This window comes from Sus scrofa, chromosome 3 (genome assembly GCF_000003025.6).
Source record: "Sus scrofa isolate TJ Tabasco breed Duroc chromosome 3, Sscrofa11.1, whole genome shotgun sequence".
In the NCBI taxonomy this organism is placed as follows: Eukaryota; Metazoa; Chordata; class Mammalia; order Artiodactyla; family Suidae; genus Sus; species Sus scrofa.
In genome coordinates, this window is record NC_010445.4 from 15,590,156 (window position 1) to 15,612,524 (window position 22,369).

The following is a 22,369-nucleotide window of genomic DNA, read 5'->3' on the forward strand; positions in this document are numbered from 1 at the left end:
TGTAGCTCTGATACGACCCCTAGGCTGGGAACCTCCACATGCCTCAGGTGTGGCCCTAAAAGGACAAAAGACAAAAAAAAAAAAAAGTGTGTGTGTGTGTGTGTGTGTGTGAAAAATATGGAGGGGAATGGATTTCGTAACTATGACACAAAATCCAGAAGTCATGAAGGAAAGATTTATAAATTTGATTATGCAAAATGTTTTAACAAAAACTTTTGCTCTGTCTTTAAAAAGTCAAAAGCCACTGTCATGCCAGAAACAAAGGTTGTAGCTTAAATCACACTAAAAGCACTAATTTAAAAAGCTCCTATAGACTCATAAGATCCTATTTTCAGGTAGAAGACAGATTTATATATTTTCAATAGAGGAGATACAAAGTATCAGTTCACAGAAAAAGAAATAACTGACATTTAAATATCTGCATTTCACACATTTTGATATACCATATTTTCACTTTCATTCAGTTTAAAATATCTTAACATTCTATAGTGGTTTCTTTTTGACTCGTGGCTTATTTAGGAGTATACTGGGGATTTTAAATTCCTCTTTTTATTTATTGTTTTCTAGTTTAATTCCACTGTGATCAGAGAACATACTTTACTATTTCATTTTTGAAAATTTCTTGAAACTTGCCTTAAATTCCACCATCTGGTCTATACTGGTAAATGTTCCATATGTACTTAAAGACAATGTACAATCTGCAGTTGTTGGATGAAGTATTTTTATACATCAATTAAGTCATTAATTTGTTATTCATGAGGTTCAAAGCTTCTATACCCTCATTGATTAATTGCTTATTTGTTCTACCACTTATTGAAAAGTATGTTAAAGTTTAGAAATATAATTGGATTTGTCTGTTTCTTTTTTAGCTCAGTTAGCTTCATTTTCTGAATTGTGAAGCCATGCTATTAGGGTGCATATAAATTTAGAACCGCCACTCCTCTTGTTGCATTGATCCTTTTGTCTCTGGTGCTTGCCTTAAAGTCTACTTCGATACTGATAGAACCAATGACACCATTTTTCTTTTGGTTCATCTTTGCTGGGTGCATATTTTTATGCCTTTAGATTTACAATGTCTCTGCAGCTTTACATCTAACGTGTGCCCTTTATAAGTTGCATACTGTTGGGTTTTGATTATTTTTAACTCTGAAAATCTCTATCTTTCATGAGAATATTTAGTCCATTTAAAGCTAATGTCATTATGGACATCGTTGGGCTTAAATATAAATCCTTGAGTTGTAAAGATGATCTTGAATTAGTGTACTCAGAACTTCTGAGGAAACGCAAAGACCTCACAACACTTCAACCCAATCTACTTCCTTTCCTTTTCGTACTATTGTTGTCATGCTTTTAATTATGCATTTTAAAAACCCTACTATGTATTTTAGTTTCTCTGTTATACTCAGAAGCAGAGGTCTAGAGGAATTATTTTTATTTTATTTTATTTTATTCTTGCTTTTTAGGGCTGCACCCGCAGCATATGGAGATTCCCAGGCTAGGGGTTGAATCGGAGCTGTAGCTGCCGGCCTACACCACAGCCACGGCAACACCAGATCCTTAATCCACTGAGCGAGGCCAGGGATCAAACCTGCAACCTCACGGTTCCTAGTCGGATTCATTTCCTCTGTGCCCTGATGGGAACTCCTAGAGGAATTATTTTTAAAACAAAACTCCAAAGTTCATATAACAGGAAAAGAAGGATCCGTAGACATAATTACATCAATATGGGAAATTTACAATACAAAGGACACCACAAAGATAACTTACAGGGGGAAAGACTGAGGGGCCATATTTGAAATCTCTAAAACCAACAAATAGGTAGTACCTAGAACAGAGCAAGACAGGAGACCCAGTCGACTGGCAAGAATTATGAATAAACCTTTCACATGAAGGTAAAACAATCACAAGCTCATGAAGGGATGTTTGATTTCATGAGTGATTAGAGAAATGCAAACAACCACGACAGCAGTACACCACTTGACAATCCTCAAATGGATAAAAATCAAACAGTCAGATAAATGTCGGTGAGAATTTAGGGATGAGAGAATCTTTTACATGGCTAACGGGAAGGTTGGCATCACTGCTTCGGAAATCAATCTGACAGGCAAGATGTACTTTACAGCCCAGCACTCCTGTTCCACATGATATTCCAGACCTATAAGGGGACGTGTATGAGGACAATTTATGGTCAGCGAAGTCCAGGGATTAGAGTGTCCACCACTAAAGAAATTAAAGAGTAAACCCAGACGGATGTGTATGATGGAAAGCTTTATGGCAGCCAGTGAACCTGTACATTTAGCAACTGTTTAGACCTTCGAAACAAAGTGTGGAAAGAAAAAAAATTGACATAGTAGATTGACGGCAGTATAATAGTCATACATTTTTAAAGCAGAAATACACTACACAACACACTATATTTAAAATATATAGTAGGGAGTAGATGGACTGGGAATTGGGGTTAATAGATGCAAACTATTGTGTTTGGAACAGATGAGCAATAGATGGGAACTATATCTAGTCACTTGTGATGGAGCGTGATGGAGGGTAATATGAGAAAAAGAAGGTATATATGTTTGTGTGACTGGGTCACTTTGTTGTGCAGTAGAAAATGGACAGAACACTGTAAACCAACAGTAATGGAAAAAATAAAAATCATTTAAAATAAATAAATAGATAAATGTAAAAATATATATATATATATATTATATATATATATAAATATATATATAGTAGATAGACTTCTGCAGGTGCTTAGCACTCAGGCTCCCTACATAAGTTGCCTGACTGAATTCTCAATCTTGACATGCGCTAAACTGGAAAGTGACTTGATATTTCTGGGCCTCAGTTTCTTCATCTGTTAAGAGGAAACAGCAAAAGAACTTATAGAGTTGTTGGGAGGATTAAAAAAGATAGAGTGCTAGGAGTTCCCGTCGTGGCGCAGTGGTTAATGAATCCAACTAGGAACCATGAGATTGCGGGTTCGGTCCCTGCCCTTGCTCAGTGGGTTAACGATCCGGCGTTGCTGTGAGCTGTGGTGTAGGTTGCAGACGCGGCTCGGATCGTGCGTTGCTGTGACTCTGGCGTAGGCCAGTGGCTACAGCTCCGATTGGACCCCTAGCCTGGGAACCTCCATATGCTGTGGGAGTAGCCCAAGAAATAGCAAAAAAGACAAAAAAAAAAAAAAAAAAAAAAAAAAAAAAGGTAGAGTGCTAAATGTCCTTCAGTGATGATTGGTTAATAAATTATAGCTTATGTACATATGCATATGTACAGACATGCAACAAATATTAAGGAACATGATGCAGTTATTAAAAATAATGGTACAGATCTAAATGTATTCACCTAGAAAGATACCGATAGTATCTATCTTAGAAAACAGCAATCACAAGACATCAAGTATAGTATGATTCAAAATTTCATAAAATTATCCATACGTATTTATATGTGTATATGAACAGGCACAGAGGAATGTGTTTGGAAAAAAGACACCAATATGTTAACAGTAGCTCTATCTGAAGTAGTAGGATATGGCATCATTTTAATGTTCTTTGTTTTTTCCATATTGCTTAATTTGTTATCATTGAGGATGTACACATGCAAATTAAAGCTATTCTTTTAAAAAATCAAATAGAAAAGATAGAGTATGTAAAAGTGCTTAGAACAGGGCTTTGATAAATTCGCTTGACGTTATCAATAAGGATCATTTTCAAAGTCAACGATGAAAACTTTTAGAGTTTTAAGGCAGGTAGAATAAAATGAAAGAGTGAAAATGTAGATGAAAAAATGATGAAATTCATCAAGGGAGTGGGAGGGTCTTTCATGCGCCGATGGTAATGATGTGCCCTAACTGAAGAGTAAGAATAATTAACTCAATGTTCTGAGCCTAAGAGCCCACAAACCCTGAAAGAGTTCAAGCCCCGTTCCTGAGTCACCAAGGAGTACCACCTTCTGCGGAGATGCTCAGTGGTCTAAACTGAAGTCTTACTTACGTGGCATGTCATGGAGTGGAACAAGCCTGCTGAGCACATTCATGAATAATTTTTCTGTTGGGTCTGCCTCTTTTATTTATTTATTTATTTATTTATTTATTTATTTATTTATTTTTGCTATTTCTTGGGCTGCTCCAGCGGCATATGGAGGTTCCCAGGCTAGGGGTCCAATCGGAGCTGTAGCCACCAGGCTACACCAGAGCCACAGCAACGCGGGATCCGAGCCATGTCTGCAACCTACACCACAGCTCACAGCAACGCCGGATTGTTAACCCACTGAGCAAGGGCAGGGACCGAACCCGCAACCTCATGGTTCCTAGTTGGATTCGTTAACCACTGCGCCACGACGGGAACTCCCGGGGTCTGCTTCTTTTAAAAGCGACTTCCTGTTTAACTGGTTAACAATTAATGATGAATAAATCCGTTCCTTCCTAAGTCCCACGTCGAGGGTCTGTCGCGTTTACAAACACTAGCTACCCTCCCTCTGATCTCTGAACCATGTTCATGAAGAAACTGGGTACCAATCTGGTACCTGTCGCCCAGGGTTCTTGGAAAAAAGCGGGGATAAAAACACTAATGGTTTCCCTTAGAGGTGACCATGTGGAAATCCAGCAAGGGGAACCTGAGACAAGGCAGGACACACTGAATGGAAAGGCCGGTGGCACGGACCGACTGGGCTCCAAGAGCTCCCAGAGCGGGGTGGACTGATGCCCGGGGCAGGTTTCTAAAGGATGTTTCCACACATCGGACTTCTGCTGGGGAGAAAGGCACAGGGCAGGCTGCTCTGGGGACAGCCCGTGGCAGAAGCCTGAGCACCAGCTTTGCAGATCCTTTTGGCAGCTCAGCTTCCAAAAGCCTCTCTGGAAACAGCAGACTCCGGGGAAATGGTAAACTCTGGGCTCATTTTCTTTTAATTAGCTGAATACATCCCAAGAAAAAAGTCCCTCCAAAGGAGGGAAATCAGGGTATCTTCACACATTTCTATTTTCGCCTGTTTCCAAAGACCTTGAGCGACACAAAACAATGCACATAAAAATAGCCATGATGATAAAGGTAGCTCGAATGTATATATTATCTTGCATCTTGAGGGCTCCAAGAACTTTTTATACAAACACATGATTTTCCACACCTGTCTGAGTGAGACAAGCGCTGCAAGGCTTTTTCTATGTCCTCTCCCTGCGATGGAAAATAGGCTTTGAGGCCTGGGGGTAATATCTGAACACACTAGAACCAGGCCTCCTGGTTTTGCATCCCTTGAGGTGTGTGCTGACAAGGAAACTTCTTTGCAATAATCTGAAACCTGAGGGCGAGTGGCGGCAGTTACAAATGATACCTGCCGGTTGCTGAGTGTCTGTTATGCAGCAGCTCCATGCTGGGGGGTTTTATGTTCATGATCTCAGGGGATGGGACCACACCAGGAACCAAGGCAATTGTATTGAGAAATTGGGTTAAGCAATTCGCTTGAAGTTACAATTTACAATATAGTTACACCACTTTACCACAAGAACTAGACTAGGAATTTAATCCCAAACACTCTCTTGCCATACCATCTTCCTGAGCCTGTTTTGGAATTTCTGAAGGTTTTTAAAATGTTCATTTAAAAAAAAAAGTCATTAAAAAAATGTACTATAGCCATTTTTTTCCCAAAAAAAATCTCCATCCAAATCAGGCTGCATTATAATACTATTCCCACAAACCAGCTATGATCAGAACAATCAGCAGGTGTACCTGGCTCCTGTCTATTCAGATTCCCCTCTTTTGGTGACTTGGACATGACCAACCTCTTGCAGTTGAAATATTGCTTGTTCTAAGGACCAATATTTAGAGAGACTAAAGCTGGTATTTCCCAATGCAGTTTCTAGAACCCACTGCAGTAGCCATAAGCACCTAATGCCCTCTGTGTCCTCTATACCTCTGAGTCTGCCCATCCTCAGGTTTGGGCTCAAGTAACCCCACTTCCAAGGAAATTTGTAGGCCAACCATGGGATTCTTGCTTCCTCTCCATTTAGGCCAGGTTTAGAAGGAAGGCAGGAAAGAGGAGATGTGCGGATGAGTTTCAGATCTCTGGTCCCCAAGCAAGACACCTGTACTGATGGGAAGAAGGCCAAGGGCATCGTGAACTGCAGAGAATGAAGAAGCTTCATGAAACACCCATCTCTAGAAAAGCATGGGATGTGCTTTTTCTCTTTTCCTTTCCAAGGAGGAAAGGATGAGGCTCTCACACATTCACTGGGGAACTGACTTGCAGACTTTGTTCAGAGGATAATATGCCCTCCAGTCTCACAAAGGATGAGGTGCTAAAGCATGGCAGGAAGGGGCACATTGAGTGAGCACCTAAGGGGAATGGGAGGAATTACGGTGGCTCGGCTGTGGGTCTAGGGGAAGTGTGAGTGTCTGCAGAGAAGGGGTTGTTTTCCTGCATGGACTCTGCTCTGGGTGGGAGGAGGGATTCCTGGTAACCTGCTCTCCTGGCCAGGTAGCAGATGCTCCTCTGTGGGGCACATGACAGATGAGAGCTGACTTGATGCGTCTTCAAGATGCTCAGTCATTCATATGACACAAGGGAGCCATGACTATCCACGAGGGCATAGCAAACCCAGGCTCCTCTGGACTCTTTGGAATTTGTTTCCTCTGCGACCAGTTTGTCACTGTTACAGTGTGACCTCCACTGAAGGAGTGGCCACTCATATGATGGCCATTCAGAGGAAGGAGCCTGTTCCCTGACTGTCAGGACAGGGAGCTCCTTAGGGGTATTTGTTCACACTTGCTTCATCCCGCAGGTCATCCTGGGCGAGTGGCAAGATATTTTGGATGTGACCTGCTCTAAAGCCATCACTTTATGAATGAGGAAACTGAGCCAGAAGGTGGGGTGGTCTAGTCCAAGGTCACACATGGATACATGGATATGTACAAGGGTTGAGAATAGCATCTTTGTCTCTGGCCCCTGCTACCATGCTTTTTGATATTCCAGGCTAATCCTTCCTCTATTCCTCCCTCCTCTCCTTCTTTCTTTCTTTCCTTCTTGCCCTACATGCCGCATATGGAAGTTCCTGGACCAGGGACTGAATCCAAGCCTAAGCTGTGACCGCCACCATAGCTGCAGAAACAATGGGTCCTTTAACTCATTGCACCAGGTCCGGGATCTAACCTGTGCCTCCACTGTGACCCAAACCAATGCAGTTGGGTTCTTAACCCACTGGGCCACGGCGGGAACTAGACTATTTCTTGCTCAAAGAATCGACTCCCTGCTCTCTCCCTGTGTCCCTCGCACTCTGGTTCATAAGCCACCAGCGTCAGCCTTTGAAATTGTGGCTCCAGTTAGGACACACCTGTTTAGTGTCTCAGCAGCTTCCCACCACAGGAAGAATAAAATCCAAACTCCGTGTGGTGGCCTCCGATCGGCCCTGCCCACCTGCCTACCTCCCTGTGCTCTAGCCAGACCAGCTGTCTTGTTCTGGGCACATGCCAAGTTGTTCCCATCTTCGGGCTTCGTACTTGCTGTTCCTTCTGCACCAAATGCCATTCTTGCTGTTCTTAAGAAAGCCGGCTCCACCTCACAACCCGTTCCCAGCCATTCCATCTCCTTGGAGAAGCACTTTCCAGGAAATGGCATTTCTTTGTTTATTAACTGTCTCGCTCTCTGGTTCATTTACTGCTTGTGCCTGAAACCTGCCTGGCACATAGTTGGCTGTAATAGCTGAGGGTTTAATGACTCTGTTGAATTGTGACTGCTGTGGCCGCCCCTCGGACACAACACAATTTTCCGGACGGCATCCTGGAAGGTGATCAAAGGGCTCTAGCACCAGGTAGTTTCGGGAAAACACTTTACTTCAGTGAAAAGGTAAATAACAGAAACAAGGCTTTCCAGCTTCCGAGAGCAAGAACTCAATGAGGGGTTTGGCTTGTTACAGCATCTCAAAATAGGATCTTTGGACTTGAAGGTGTCACATTCCATACTAAGACCACACAGATAATAACTAGAAGAGCCAGACGCTTTGGCTCGCTGGCTTCTTCTGCTGGGTTCACCCAGCATTTGAAATCAAAGCACTTGACTTTGAAATGCAGTCAAGTGACCTCAACAACTGGATCTTCTCCCTCCTCAGGCTTTTTCTGTGCTCTAGTCTGTCAAACGGCGGCACAGGCTTTCTCTCCCCAACCCCGCCCCAGGCGGCCGACTCAGCCATCAATCACTTGCCCAAACCAACAGATGCAGCTGCTGATTGCAAAGTGAGAACCAGGGCAGGACCACCCCAGAACCGGAGTCTGCTTTCTAGGGCATGGTGAAGGGAAACAATTGCTTGCCGAAGCATGAAAAAATGAACAGCCTCCCCTCTCCAACAGCTTCCTCCTTGTGTCTCAATCAAGTCACTGATCTGTTGAATTAGATGCACTGACTGTGACTGCTAAGTTGAAGAAATCAGAGGCAACTTGGCAGCACTCTCCTGAGCCACGACACCCTCCTGCTCATGCCCTCACATTCCTGGCTCCACCCCTGATGCCTCAACACCCTCCCAGTGGCCTCTCACGGATAACTGAAATCACTTCTTCCTCTACAACATCTGTGCCTATCACCCCCTGCCCTCTATTTACAAGAGACCCACTCAGTCCTTCTCTGGACTGTTGCAGGAGCATCCTTGCTGCTGCCCCAGGCTCTGGACTGGTCCTCCTTGTACAATCTTAGTTTTTTCTTTCTGAAACTAAGTTCTCAATATGCTCTTGTCAGCTCAGCACTGATGGTGGCAGTGACAGGGGGCGGGGCGGTGTCCTCCGCATCCTTCTCATTTTCATATTCAAAGTCCATCAGGACCCGTCCAGCTTCTACTCATCCCTCAGGTCACCTCCATAAAGTGTCTTTGATTCCTCTAGTGGCATGTCCTCTGTAATTCTTCTGTGTCTCAGTCCTCCACACTTTCTACCTTGACCTGTCAGTGTCCACGGATTATCCCCCCAGCTCTGTTCTTCTCTGTGTTCTCCATGCAGCTGTGCACCTTGCACCGTTTAAGTAGATGCCATCAACACACATGTGTGTTAAGAAAATGCATGTGTTATTTTGAAAGGGTTAAACAATCACTTTAGACCAATAAAATGGCTCTCTCATTGACAGGGGAAAGAAGCAATTACCTCTTTTTCTCCTTTACACATTACCAAGGCTTTCCTGAAAGGTCTATTTCTTTTTTTCTTTTTTTGGTCTTTTTGTCTTTTTTTAGGGCCACACCCATGGCACATGGAGGTTCCCAGGCTAGGAGCTGTAGCTGCCGGCCTGCACCAGAGCCACAACTTGGGATGCAAGCCGCATCTTTGACCTACACCACAGCTCACAGCAACACCGGATCCTTAAGCCACTGAGCAAGGCCAGGGATTGAACCCGCATCCTCAAGGATGCTCGTCAGGTTCACTAACCACTGAGTCATGACGGGAACTCTGGTCTATTTTATTTTTAATACATATTCTTTTTCATGGTGCTTTTAGCTTTCTAAGGGGTTTTCCTTGCTGTCGTGACATTTTATTCACATAATTCTTCCCAGATAGGTGTAAAAGAGTCTTGAACAACTGTAAATCAAATCTCCTGAGAAATTACTATATGCCGAGTGTTGTTTGTGTGCTCGGCATTGTGCTTGGTATTGGGGGTCCAATGGTTAGCAGGGCCTGCAGGCTAATGACAGAGCCTGATAAATACAGGGGCAATTTCCCTATCACATGGTAAGTGTTCTGATGGCCAAGGTATATGTTTCTATAGGAGGGACCCCTCTCTGAGAGGATCAATATTTGGGGGAATGAGAGAACTGTCCTGTATCCTGATTATGGTGATGGTTATGGAAATCTATCCCGCCTTGTGATTAGACCATGAATCTATCAGGTCGAAGGGTTTGGGGGATCCAGGCTCAAGGGTCTTGTGATGCTCTGGAACTCAGGGGAGCCAGGCAGGCTGCAGACAGATTCGAGCATGACCTGACTATGATCTACTTAATCCCAAGTGGGTGGATGACTGTCCTTAGGAGGAAGGTCAAAATATAACATATTTCAGGAGGGCCTGGGGGCTGGAGACCGAAGTTAACCATGCAGTCTGGCAGCCTGGTGGTCCCTGGTGATGCCCAGAGCCAGCGGTTTGCTGAAAGCCTGCAACCTAGAGAGTGTGGCTCAATCAGTCTGTATCTCTGGCATGTTAGTAGTGGAAAAGAAGCCCTTTTGTGACGGCCAGGGTGACTGCGGGGGGAGGAGCACGTAAGGCACAGACTGCAGACACCGGGTGTCTGAAAATTTTACGCGTCTGTGTTATTTCAATTCAAAGTCTTGATGGAACTTATAATGCAGACACAGTAAGCCAGAAGCATTTACATTTTATTTTTTAAGAGTCGGCCCCTTTCATCTCCTTTCACGGGAGCTTTTATGAATTGGTGGAGAGCAGGGAAAGTCAAATGAGACACCAAGAGAGACTCTGAAATTAATCATCTTGTTTTCATCTCAGCCAAAGTCATGGTTCGGACACCCGGGCGAGCAATCTAACAGCCACTCCGCTTAGACTGACAATCTTCTTCCATTTTTTTTGTGAAAGAATTTTGATTTACTCTTTTGGGGGAAGGTTGATAGGAGGTGGGTGGGACTGGGACTCTTTGATTCATGGTTAAACCTAATATTTTTCTTGACTGCGTGGCATTTATCATTATGGATGCTGGAAAGAGGAAAACATAAAGAGATCTGATATAAAGGCATAAAAAAAGTTGAAAAAAAAAAGGCCTAAAAAATAAAATGAAGACAGTCTCTTGCTGCAGAAAACTCAGCAATGAAAGAGTTCACCCTTCAAAAACACAAACCCCAAAAGGCACGACTCCCCAAACTTGACAGTCCTTCTCTCTGCCTTGCAAAGCCCTGAGCCTACTGTCACTGTACTGACCATGGCCAACCTGAGATGCTTCCTCAGCTTTGCTAATCGCGGGTCTTGGATTAAGTGGCTTGAGTCCTCAGACACGGGAAGGCAATGTCCAGGAGGTGAGTTAGACAGAAATGAGCTAGGTGATATTCTGGGATTTTGGTGGTTGTGGGTTTTTGAACAAGGGGGAAAAAACAAACAAACAAACAAACAAAAAACTGGAGTGTTTTCATTTTCAAACTGGGGAATTTTTCTTTGAATACAATCTGGTATCTTTGGTGTTCAGGAAGGTTGCTGAGGTGGCACTGACTGTTGTTCTATCACTGTCCCCTTGCACAACCTGCAGTATCTGTCTTCTTGCATTGCTATATAATACTCCAGGGAATGACTACAATTTGCTTCTTCACTCTCTCTCTCTCTCTCTTTTTTTTTTTTTTTTGGGCTGCCCCCCAGAATAGGGAAGTTCCCAGGCCAGGGACTGAATCTGAGCTGGAGCTGTCACCTATGCCACGGCTGCGGCAACACCCAATCTGTGTTCTGTGTTGATATGGTTGAGTAATATTCCGTTGTATACATGTACCACATCAGCTTTATCCATTTCTCTGTTGATAGACATTTAAGTTGCTTGCACGACTTGGCTACTGTAAATAGTGCTGCAGTAAACACTGGAGTGCATGGATCTTTTTGAATTTTGGATTTCTCCAGATGTATCCCCAGGAGTAGGATTGCTGGATTCTATTTTAATTTTCTGTCTTTTTTTTTTTTTTTGTCTTTTTTGTCTTTAGGGCCACACTCGAGGCATATAGAGGTTCCCAGGCTAGGGGTCCAATTGGAGCTATAGCTGCCGGCCTACATCACAACCACAGCAACGCGGGATCCAAGCCATGTCTGCGACCTACACCACAGCTCATGGCAACGCCGGATCCTTAACCCACTGAGCAAGGCCAGGGATGGAACCCACAACCTCATGGTTCCTAGTCGGATTTGTAAACCACTGAGCCAGGACGGGAACACCAATTTTCTTTCTTTATTTCTTTTTGGATGCACCTATGACATATGAAAGTTCCCCAGCATGACAAGGCCAAATCCTTAACTGCTAGGCCACAAGGGGATTCCTGTTTTTAGTTTTTTAAGGAACCTCCATACTGTTCTCCATAGTGGCTGTGCCAATTTAAATTCTCACCAACAGTGCAGGTGGGTTCCCTGTTCTCCACACCCTCTTCAGCATGTATTATTTGTAGACTTTTTGATGATGGCCAGTCTGGTGTGAAGCGATACCTCGTTCTAGTTTTGTTTTGCATTTCTCTAATAATTAATGATGTTGAACATCCTTTCACGTGCTTCTTGGCCACCTGCAACAATTCATTCATCGTTTTATTGTTGAGTTGTATTCCATGATATGGAAGTGCCATAGTTTATCTGTTTACCAGTTAACAGATGTGGAGGTAATTCCCAGTTTTAGGCAATTAAAAAAAAGCATCTATAAACATTCATGTACAAAGTCACACCTTCTGTGAGCACACAGGTATTTAATTCAGCTCAGTGGGGTGGTTGGGTCCTATGATGATCATATGTTCAACTTTGCAAGAAACTGCCAAACTGTTTTCTAGAGCAGCTGCACCAATTTGCCTTTCCATCATCGATGTGTAAGAGTTGTGTACAGCTGCTCTGCATCCTCACAAACACTTCGTTTATTACGTTTTTTTTTTTTGTTTTGTTTAGTCAATCTAACAGGTGCATCTCCTGTAGTTTCACATCGAATATTCCTAAGGACTAATGAAATTGGATATATTTTCATGTGCTTAGCTGCCGTCCAAATATTATCTTTGGTGAAGCATCTGGTCAAATCTTTTGTCTAATTTTTGCATTGGGCTGCTTGTTTACTTACTTCTGAGTTATGGGTCCTTTTTATATTATGATACAAGTCTTCGCTGGGTGTGTGGTGTAGATATTGTCTCTCACTCTGCAGTTTGTCCTTTCATTCTTTTAATAGAGCAAGAGCTTTTATTTTCGATGAGGTCTAACTGATCGTTCTTCTTTCTTTCCTTGATAGGTTGTGCCTTTGTTGTCATGTCTAAGAACTCTCTGCCTCATCCAAGGTCCTGAAGGTCTTTGCCTAACACCAAGGCCACAGGTTCTGACCCACCCTCTGTGGTTTCAACATCGGTTCAGTTGGCAAAGCTTCTGTAGTGCTACTTAAATCTGTCCTGTGTGTGCCATCCACTGCCCAGTCTGGAGCTTGGGTGATGGTCTACACTGGGAATCTGTTCTCAAAGACTTTGGTTCAGGGTTGGCTCCATGCCTGTGCCACGTGAGGGTGAGCCCAAAAGTTCATACAAGTCCATTAGGTTGCTTTGCCAAGGTCCCCTCGGTGTGTGCTCAGGGCCCCGCTTCCTGCCCTCTGGCTAAACGGTGGAGCTTTGCTCCGCCTCTGCTTTATACTATCCACAACTGGTTCTGGGGGCCACTGGCCAGCAGAGGATGGTGGCACACAGGACAGTCCACCAAGAGGACACTGGTGGTCTGGGAGGTGGGTTTCTTGTCCTCCTCTCATCCTGGACCATCTGAAATGAGCTTCTTGTTGGCTTGCTCTGCTCCCCTCTCAGGAGGAGCTTGGCTCTTGGCTTCCTGCACTTCCTTTTTCTCACTATAGAGACACAACAAACAACTCAGGGGGGCCCTGTGGCTAGTCTTCTCATTGGGCAGGGGCCTCACTGTTTGGCCCAGAGACACCCAGAGTAATACATTTTGGGGAGAAGAGAAGACTTCTTCTCAGAGGGACTTGACCCTCCCATCCATCTCAGGAAAGTTCTCTGAATTACAGGAAAACAAGAGTCTGGATGCTCTAATCCCATGTCTGTGGTCCCCAAGAAAGGGCAGGACACACTCTGGCCCATTTGCTCACACTTTAGAATTGATCACAAGGGAGGCAGCTGCATCCCACAGCTCCTTCTGTCAGATTTGGTGTTGGCTCATCTGTAAGCCCCAGCAGAAGGGTGGCTCCTCCCCCACCACAGCACCTGCCCCATCACTGCCCACCTTGACAGGCTGCATCTCCCACCCAACCTCGCAACAGACATTGCCCATAGCGTTTCCCTAACCCAAAGATTAGACCCTCAGGTCACTCTCCTACACATTGTCCGTCCTCTCTGATCGGCTTTCCCCATGATGGGTGACCTGCAGGGTCAAGATGCCTCTGCTTTGGGGTACTTGTTGGTCATAATAGATGAGCACAGACTCTTTGACCTACAGCAAAGTGCTCCACTGGAAACTGTGGCATTATCAGAAGTCAGGAAGAGTAGAAACCTGAATGATTTATCACCCCCTCCATTTAAATCAGGTTTTAGTAGCATCCTTAAAATGACCAACGTGACTAAGAATCTTTTCCCAGCACATGGAGGTCAGAGGCATACCAGTTTTCCCAATGAGGTTTAATACTATACATGTAGAAGACACTTGGAATTAAGGACCTCTTTATATATTTCAAGCTTTTGACTTTTTACACTTCCAACTTTTGAGGAGGGATGGATACGTGTGGTGAATATTTTCAGCGAAGAAAAGATAGGCTTGCCACCCCACTCCATCTCTCTCTTTTTTTTTTTTTTTTTTTTTTTTTTGCTTTCTAGGGCTGCACCTGAAGCATATGGAGGTTCCCAGGCTAGGGTTCGAATCAGAGCTACAGCTGTCGGCCTATACCACAGCCACAGCAAGGTGAGATCCGAGCCGCGTATGCGACCTACACTGCAGCTCATGGCAGTGCCAGATACCCGACCCACTGTGTGAGGCCAGGGATCAAACCCACATCCTCGTGGATGCTAGTGGGATTCATTTCCGCTGCACCACAATGGGAACTCACCCATCTCTTTCTCTATTAGCACAGAGAGCCATGGTCAAACTGCATGGCTCATAAAACAAGATTCTACTTCCAGTTCTCATTTCTTTTCATTCCTTGGCAAACTGTACATGATGTGTCTTAACAGTTATATCCCTCCACTTTACCATCAAGGTGTCAACGCCTATATCACTATCTGATCATGATATCAAGGTCATTTATTTTAACTGGATTTTACATAATCGGCAAAGTCATTGTCATTACCTCTGAGTGGGACGTGGGTCCAATGAATGCATGCCTAGAATATTTAAAGTGCACAAAGATAACTTCCCATTAATTCATTCACAGTGCCAGGCACTGTGCTAGATTCTGGGTGTACAGTGGCAAAGAAGACAGACCAGAAATTAGAAATGGAGCTTACCTCCCCTAGGGGCCTCTCTTCTAAAGACAGAAATTGAAATCTTCATAGAAATTTGCCTTCCAAATGCATTTATAAATAGCATCTAGCTGTGCTCAATGAGAGCACAAGCGATTTATCTAAGGAACATGCTACCTATATTTCTACCTTGGGAGTCAGCCTCATAGACCAGTAATTCCCAATCTCTTTTCTGCCATAAAACGCTTAGTAGATTATGTTCACATTTGTACCCCATCCCCATGGGTACTGTTAGATGAAATTCTCAAACTTCCCTCTCTCTCATTGTTAAAAAAAAAAAAAAGGAATATGAAAATGTATGCTGGAAATTCTCCATCTGCCATTCCCTCAGTCCGTTTTCTGCATCTCCCTTTCCTGAACCCTGGGAACCTGATCCTTGTGGGTTGTAGGTTGCATCTCCTACATGACCTTGATACTTAGCTTCCGGTTGGGTGAGGCCAATGGCAGACAAGGGTAAGTTGGGGTATTTCTCCTCTGCTTGCTTCTAAGATGACTGTGCTACCCTGGCAGTGGCTATGTTCCTCGGGTACCCCGGTTCCCACCGGGTGGTACATTTTCCAGCTCCAACCGGGTTCTAGTAATCCTTTCCCTTCAGCGCTTGGTGGGATGGGAATATCTCCCAGCTGTATGAGGCTCATAACCTCTTGTTTCTGCCACTAATCTGCCTACACTGTGTAAACAGTCTCTAATAACACCTTCTCATTTGTATCTGGGTGCATTCTGTTCCTCATGAAATTCGGATTCAAGATGCAAGTGACGGAGGGGAAACTATTACAGGAATAGGCTGAATCCACTCACATATGCACAAAAAATTGATGTAGTAGGAGCAAATTACTTGCAACAAACTTTACTATCAATAATGGCTCCATGCTGAGGAATGGCTGACCAAGCCCCAGTCATATTCAGTCCCTCTGTGCTCTTTCTTTTTCTCTTTATTTGTTCTCCTTGGAAGGACATTTTGCACTATACAGTGAAATTTCCCCTCATTTTAACCTGTTTTGTTGGTCTGATTAGACACTCAGAAGAGTGCGATTGACTAGAAAGTTCTCAAATTCCACTGGAAACCTTTCATTATCCAATGACTTTTCACAAATTCCATCTTGGTTGCCTGGAGGAAAGGTTTCTCTTCTACATCTTATCTATAAATGGCTGAAAATTTAAAACCAGTTTTATCTCTACCACAGCCGATGTGAGTCTCTCCCTTCCAAAGCCTGATCCGTCAGGGATTGCCAAGGGAGAGGGGAAAAAAAAGGCCAACCCTGATGAGGTTAACAAAGTGACAAGGAAAAGTGACATCAAGCAGCCATCAGCAGAGATCGCATCAATTCAACACCTACTCAAATTCCTAGTAACCTTGAAAGATTCAGGTGCAATAAATTCTTGCATGAGGATGTAAGTTTGGCTTTCGAATGCTATAATGAGGGCAGATCTACACACAGGGATCCAAGATTTGAAACTGATATTAAGTTTTGGAATATCGGGTACCAGGGAAACCTGGAAAGTTGACTCTTCCCAGTGTTGCAAATTAAGGTCACAATAAGCTCTAAGTAACTTTCTTTTTCCCTTTTTTATTTTCCCTCCTCTCGTCTTCATCTCCAAATCCTATTCCCTTTCCACATCCCTTGGTCACACACGCTCATGTATTTGGTACATGTCTTTATTCATATTCCTTTGTAATAACAGTTACAAGAGATAACACCTAAGGGACACAGTATATGTTCTAAATGCTTCACATACCTTCACTCATCTAATCTGGATAACAACACAACTACATATCATCATTCAGCAAAGGAGAAAACTGAGGCACAAAGAAATTAGATAACTCACCTAACATAAGCAGTAAGTAGCAGAGCTGGGATTTGGACCCAAAAAGTATGGCTCCAGAATCCATGATCTTATATCCCCTCTGATACATTGTCTCAACTTATGTTTTGAGTGCTCAGGAACTTAACACTACAGAAATGCATCAGGCTACAAATCTTACTGGGTTTCATACCTGTTGACTAAAGACTCCATTTTTGCAACTCATCCACATGGCTATATAAGTGCATCTGGATTGTTGCAAGTATTTCATGTTATATACATGTGGACTTAACCATTCCATGAGGGATGGATACCCACGCTACTTCCAACTCATAGTATCTCAAACAGACTGTGATTAGCATCCTCCTACATGGCCTGTGTGAGAAGGTCCCTAGGAAGCCTGTTGCTTCGTTCATTACCTACAGTGCAAGAGGCACTGAGCTAGGAACTGAGGATGTAAACAAGAAAGAGGTGGATGAGCTTAGGGTCTAGTCCTTGACAACTTAAAAGTGTTTCCATCAAATAAGGACAAATATCATGTGATTTCACTATGCTGACTCTAAGAAAGAAAACTGAAACTCACAGATATACAGAACAGATTTGGTGGTGGCCAGAGGCAAGGAAAGGAGGGTGAAATGGGTGAAGACAGCAGAAGGTACCAAAAAAAAAAAAGTGTTTCCATCAGCTTCTGGGGTGGTCCTATCTAGTTCTACATTGCCATCATTAATACCACTGCCAAAGGCACAACTCTGAGTTTATAGTCTTTTTTTCTTTTTCTATAGTCGATTTACAATGTTGTGCCAATTTCTGCTGTACAGCAAAGTGACTCAGTCATACATATACATACCTTTTCTTATATTATCTTTCATCATGGTCTACCCCGAGAGATTAGAAAGAGTTCCCCTGTGCTACACACAGGACCTCATTGCTCATGCATCCCAAACGTAATAGCTTATATCTACTAATCCCTAACTCCCAGTCCATCCCATTCCCTCCCCTCCTCCTTGGCCACCACAAGTCTGTTTCTGTATGTCTGCAAAGGTATAACTCTTTATTCCTTCCCAAAGTATAGGTGTATTCAACTTATTGAATCTTCCATTAATGTACTTTTCCTCTAAATCACAAGGCTGGGCTTCTCAGACAATATTCTGAATGAGGCAGACTTTAGGGATGGTTCTTTCAACACTGACCATCACAGTATTTTATCACCCGAAGGAAACACCTGTAAGGAATACTATGGTTTTACCCACTTGGGTTGAACTCTGAATCAGCACCCTAAAAATGCTACTAGAGTCTGAGATGGCAGAAATAGTTTTTGAGGATTCAGGGAAATAGAGAAATGTCTTCTGGCTCACATTTTTCTAAAAATGTGCTGTTAATTGCTTAGATACTACTTTTGGAAAAGCTCAATCCTTTGTGTGTGTCCTTTCCTCTAACCTTCTAGAAAGGAAAACGAAAAACCTCCTCCCATTTGCAGGCAGCATGATTTTACCACCATGACTCAGCAGTAGCTTTAAGAGACACGGAATTCATTTTAAAAAGAAGAGCTTCAGATCTGCAATTACAAAACTACAACAACAAACAAACATGAAATGCATTTAAATGGCTTCAAGCTAATTTCCTATGTAGCAAATCACCTCACTCATTTCCTAGAGACCCATTTTTCAAACAGCACCGCAGCCAAAAGCCACATTGCTCAAAGTTCAAAGCCAGGTATACAGTAATGACCACTTGTAGTATTTCCCGACTTAAAATTATTGCAGCTACGTTCTGAGACATAAAATGGAGCACCAGGGGGTTCCCTTGTGGTGCACCCACTGCAGAGGCTCAGATAGCTGCTATGGCACGGGTTAGATCCCTGGCTTAGGAACGTCTGCATGCCGTGGACATGGCCAAAAAAATGGAATACCCGGATCACTCCACTGACCTCTAAATAATTTTGCAATTAGATAACTTGAGATCTACAAGCCTAGAAGATCTCTGCTCTTCGAGGAAAGGAGGGTAGCTTTCTATCAAGGTTGTGGGCTTCTTCGATCTTCCAACTGTTAAGATACGGAGTTCTATGGCGTTCCTGTTGTGGCTCAGTGGAAATAAATCTGACTAGTATCCATGAGGATGCAGGTTTGATCCCCGGCCTCATTCAGTGAGTTAAGGATCTGGCATTGCTGTAAGCTGTAGGTCACAGACATGGCTAGGATCTCGTGTTGCTATGGATGTGGCTTAGGCTGCCAGCTGTAGCTCCGATTCCACCCCTAGCCTGGGAAACTCCACATGCCATGGGTGCAGCCCTTAAAAAAAAAAAAAAGATACGGAATTCTGCATATAACCATCAACATAATACATCTGCTCATTCATCAGGGAGCATAACCTTAAATTCAATATACGCAATGCTCAATAGATACTTAGTTGAGACAATTTCTATTTTTTTCAGGTTATCCTGAAGATCTGCAATCTATTCCTTCCCCTGTGAAGAGTCGGATGGTAGGTATTTACGTTTTGTGGTCTGTAGCGTGTCTGTCCTAATTACTTAACTCTACTGTTATAATGAGAACACATCCATAGACAATCAAAGGAGTGTGACTACGTTGTCCACTAAAACAAAATTAACAAAACAGGTAGCAGGCTGGATGTGGCCTGGGGGCTATAAGTTTGTGGACTCCTGCTTTAGTCAATGGTTCTTAATATTTGGGCTGGCAGGGGTGGGGGTAAGTGCTCATTGCCTTCTTTGAAAGTCTGTTTGAAAAAAAAAAATTTTTTTTTTGTCTTTTGTCTTTTTAAGGCCGCACCTGCGGCATATGGTGGTTCCCAGGCCAGGGGTCGAATTGGAGCTGTAGCCGCCGGCCTACACCACAGCTACAGCAACGTCAGATCTGAGCCGTGTCTGTGACCTACACCACAGCTCATGGCAACGGCGGATCCCTGACCCACTAAGCGAGGCCAGGGATTGAACCTGCATCCTCATGGATGCTAGTCAGATTCGTCTCCGCTGAGCCAGGAAGGGAACGTCTGTTTGAAAATTATAGTTCCTCTCTTCACAATGATTCAACTGGAGTAATTCTATGTGCAACTTCATAAGTTTCAAAACCCCCAAGAACCTGTCTCTAGACACTCTAATCCATCACTGAATTATGTCAGAACAACAGAACAGCAGAGAGATATGTCCTTGGTTCAGCCTCCCCAACAGAAATTATTTCTGGGACTTTTTTTTAACAGGATGTCATTGGTTTTCACTAAGAACTGTTTAGAAAAAATATCTCGTTCGCATGTTTACTGCAATAATGTAATGAACAAAGTATTAAAATTGACAACCCCAATTTTTTGGGGGTCTTTTTAGGGCCACTCCCATGGCATATGTAGGTCCCCAGGCTAGGGGTCCAATCGGAGCTACAGCTGCTGGCCTCCACCACAGCCACTGCCACAGCCATGCCAGATCCAAAAGGCATCTGTGACCTCCACCACAGCTCAGGGCAATGCCAGATCCTTAACCCACTGAATGAGGCCAGGGATAGAACCTGCGTCCTCATGGATGCTAGTCAGATTCGTTTCCACTGAACCACAATGGGAACTCCTGACAACCCAAATACTAAACCTAAAATAATATATAGAAGAAAATATAGGAGGTCTTGAGCTTCTTAGAGTTCTTAGATAGGACACATAAAACATAAATCATAAATGAAAATAAATGCCAAATTGGACTTCACTAAAATTGAAGACTTCTTCTTCTTTTTCTTTTTGGTCTTTTTGCCTTTTCTAGGGCTGCCCCTGTGGCATATAGAGCTTCCCAGGCTAGGAGTCTAATTGGAGCTGTAGCCACCTGCCTACACCACAGCCAGAGCCACAGCAATGCCAGATCCAAGCCGCGTCTGCAACCTACACCACAGCCCATGGCAATGCTGGATCCCTAACACACCGAGCAAGGCCAGGGATCGAACCCATAACCTCATGGTTCCTAGCTGGATTCGTTAACCACTGAGCCATGATGGGAACTCTGAAGACTTCTTTTTTAAGAGACCCTGTTAAGACAGTGAAAATACAAAGCCATACTCTGGCATAAAATACTTGCAAAATAAATAGATTAAAAAAAAAAGTGTGCAGAATATATAAAGAACTTCCCAATCATAAATCGTAGGAAACTCACACTCAATCATAAGAAAATAGTCAATACAATAAAAAATGGGCAAAAGATTTGAACATGCATATCATTAAGGAGATGAAGCAAATGAAAATCATGATGAGATTCCACTATAAATCTATTCTAGTGGTTAAAATGTAAAAGAAGAATAAGAGCTGAGATATCAAGTGCTGGAAAGGATGTAAAGCAACTGAAATGCTCATACATTGCTGATGGGAAATTAAAATGGTACAGTCACTTTGGAAAATATTCTGGTATTTTTTATAAAGTTAAGTATACACTTAATATATGATCCAGCATTCCTACGCCAAGGTATTTACTCAACGGAAATGAAAACACATATCCACATAAAGACTTGCACATGGATTTTTATAGAAGCTTTATCTATAATCACTCTGCAAGGGAATAAATATCTGAGTCCCCCACAAAATCTGTAGGTTGAAACCTAACCCCCAAGGTGCTGATATGAGGAGGTGAGGGCTTTGGGAGGTGATTAGGTCATGAGAATGGAGTCCTCATAAATGGGATTATAAAAGAGACCCTTAGAAAAGACACCCCAGAGAGTTCCCTTGTTCTTTCTGCCACGTGAGGACACATTGAAAAGATGACCATCTAGGAACCAGGAAGCAAGTCCTCAGCTGACACCAAATTGCAGGTGCCTCGATCTTGGACTTTCCAGCCTCTAGAGTTGAGAGCAGTCAGTTCTTCTTGTTTATGGCCACTTGGTCTGCGATGTTTTTTTGGCCATGCCCAATGCACATGGAAGTTCCCAGGCCAGGGATCAAACCCGAGCCACAGCAGTGACCTGAGCCACAGCAGGGACAATGCCGAGTTCTCAGCTGCAAAGCCACCAAGGAACTCTAGGTCTACGGTATTTTTGTTACAGCAGCCTGAATGGACTAAGTCATACTCCAAACTGGAAACAACCCCAATGCCCACTAACTGGTGAAGGGATAAACAAACTGAGTGCAAGTGATGGTAGGACACTGGGGACCTGCCACACAATAAAGAAATGGATCACCACAACACTAAAGAATGGCAGACGCATTATGCTGACTGCCAAGACTCAGATGAAAAGGTCCAGATGGTATGATTCTATTTAAACGACATAATAGGAAAGGCAAAACTACAGGCAGTGAGGTCAGATCAGGAGTTGTAAGGGGCTTGGGGGAATGACTCCAAAGGGGCATGAAAATTTGGGGGCGATAGAGCATTTTGTACCTTTATTGGGGTGGTGGTTATGTGAGTGCATGTTTGCTCAAGTTCACAGATCATTTTGGAAATTATATCTCAAAGTACTCCATCCAAG

General features: G+C 43.4%; 1 protein-coding gene across 6 annotated transcripts in view; it reads right to left on the reverse strand.

Annotated features, from left to right (window-relative positions):
• The window catches only part of CALN1 (calneuron 1), a 472,970-nt gene that overhangs the window by 109,215 nt on the left and 341,386 nt on the right, over window positions 1-22,369 (reverse strand). The window lies entirely within an intron of this gene.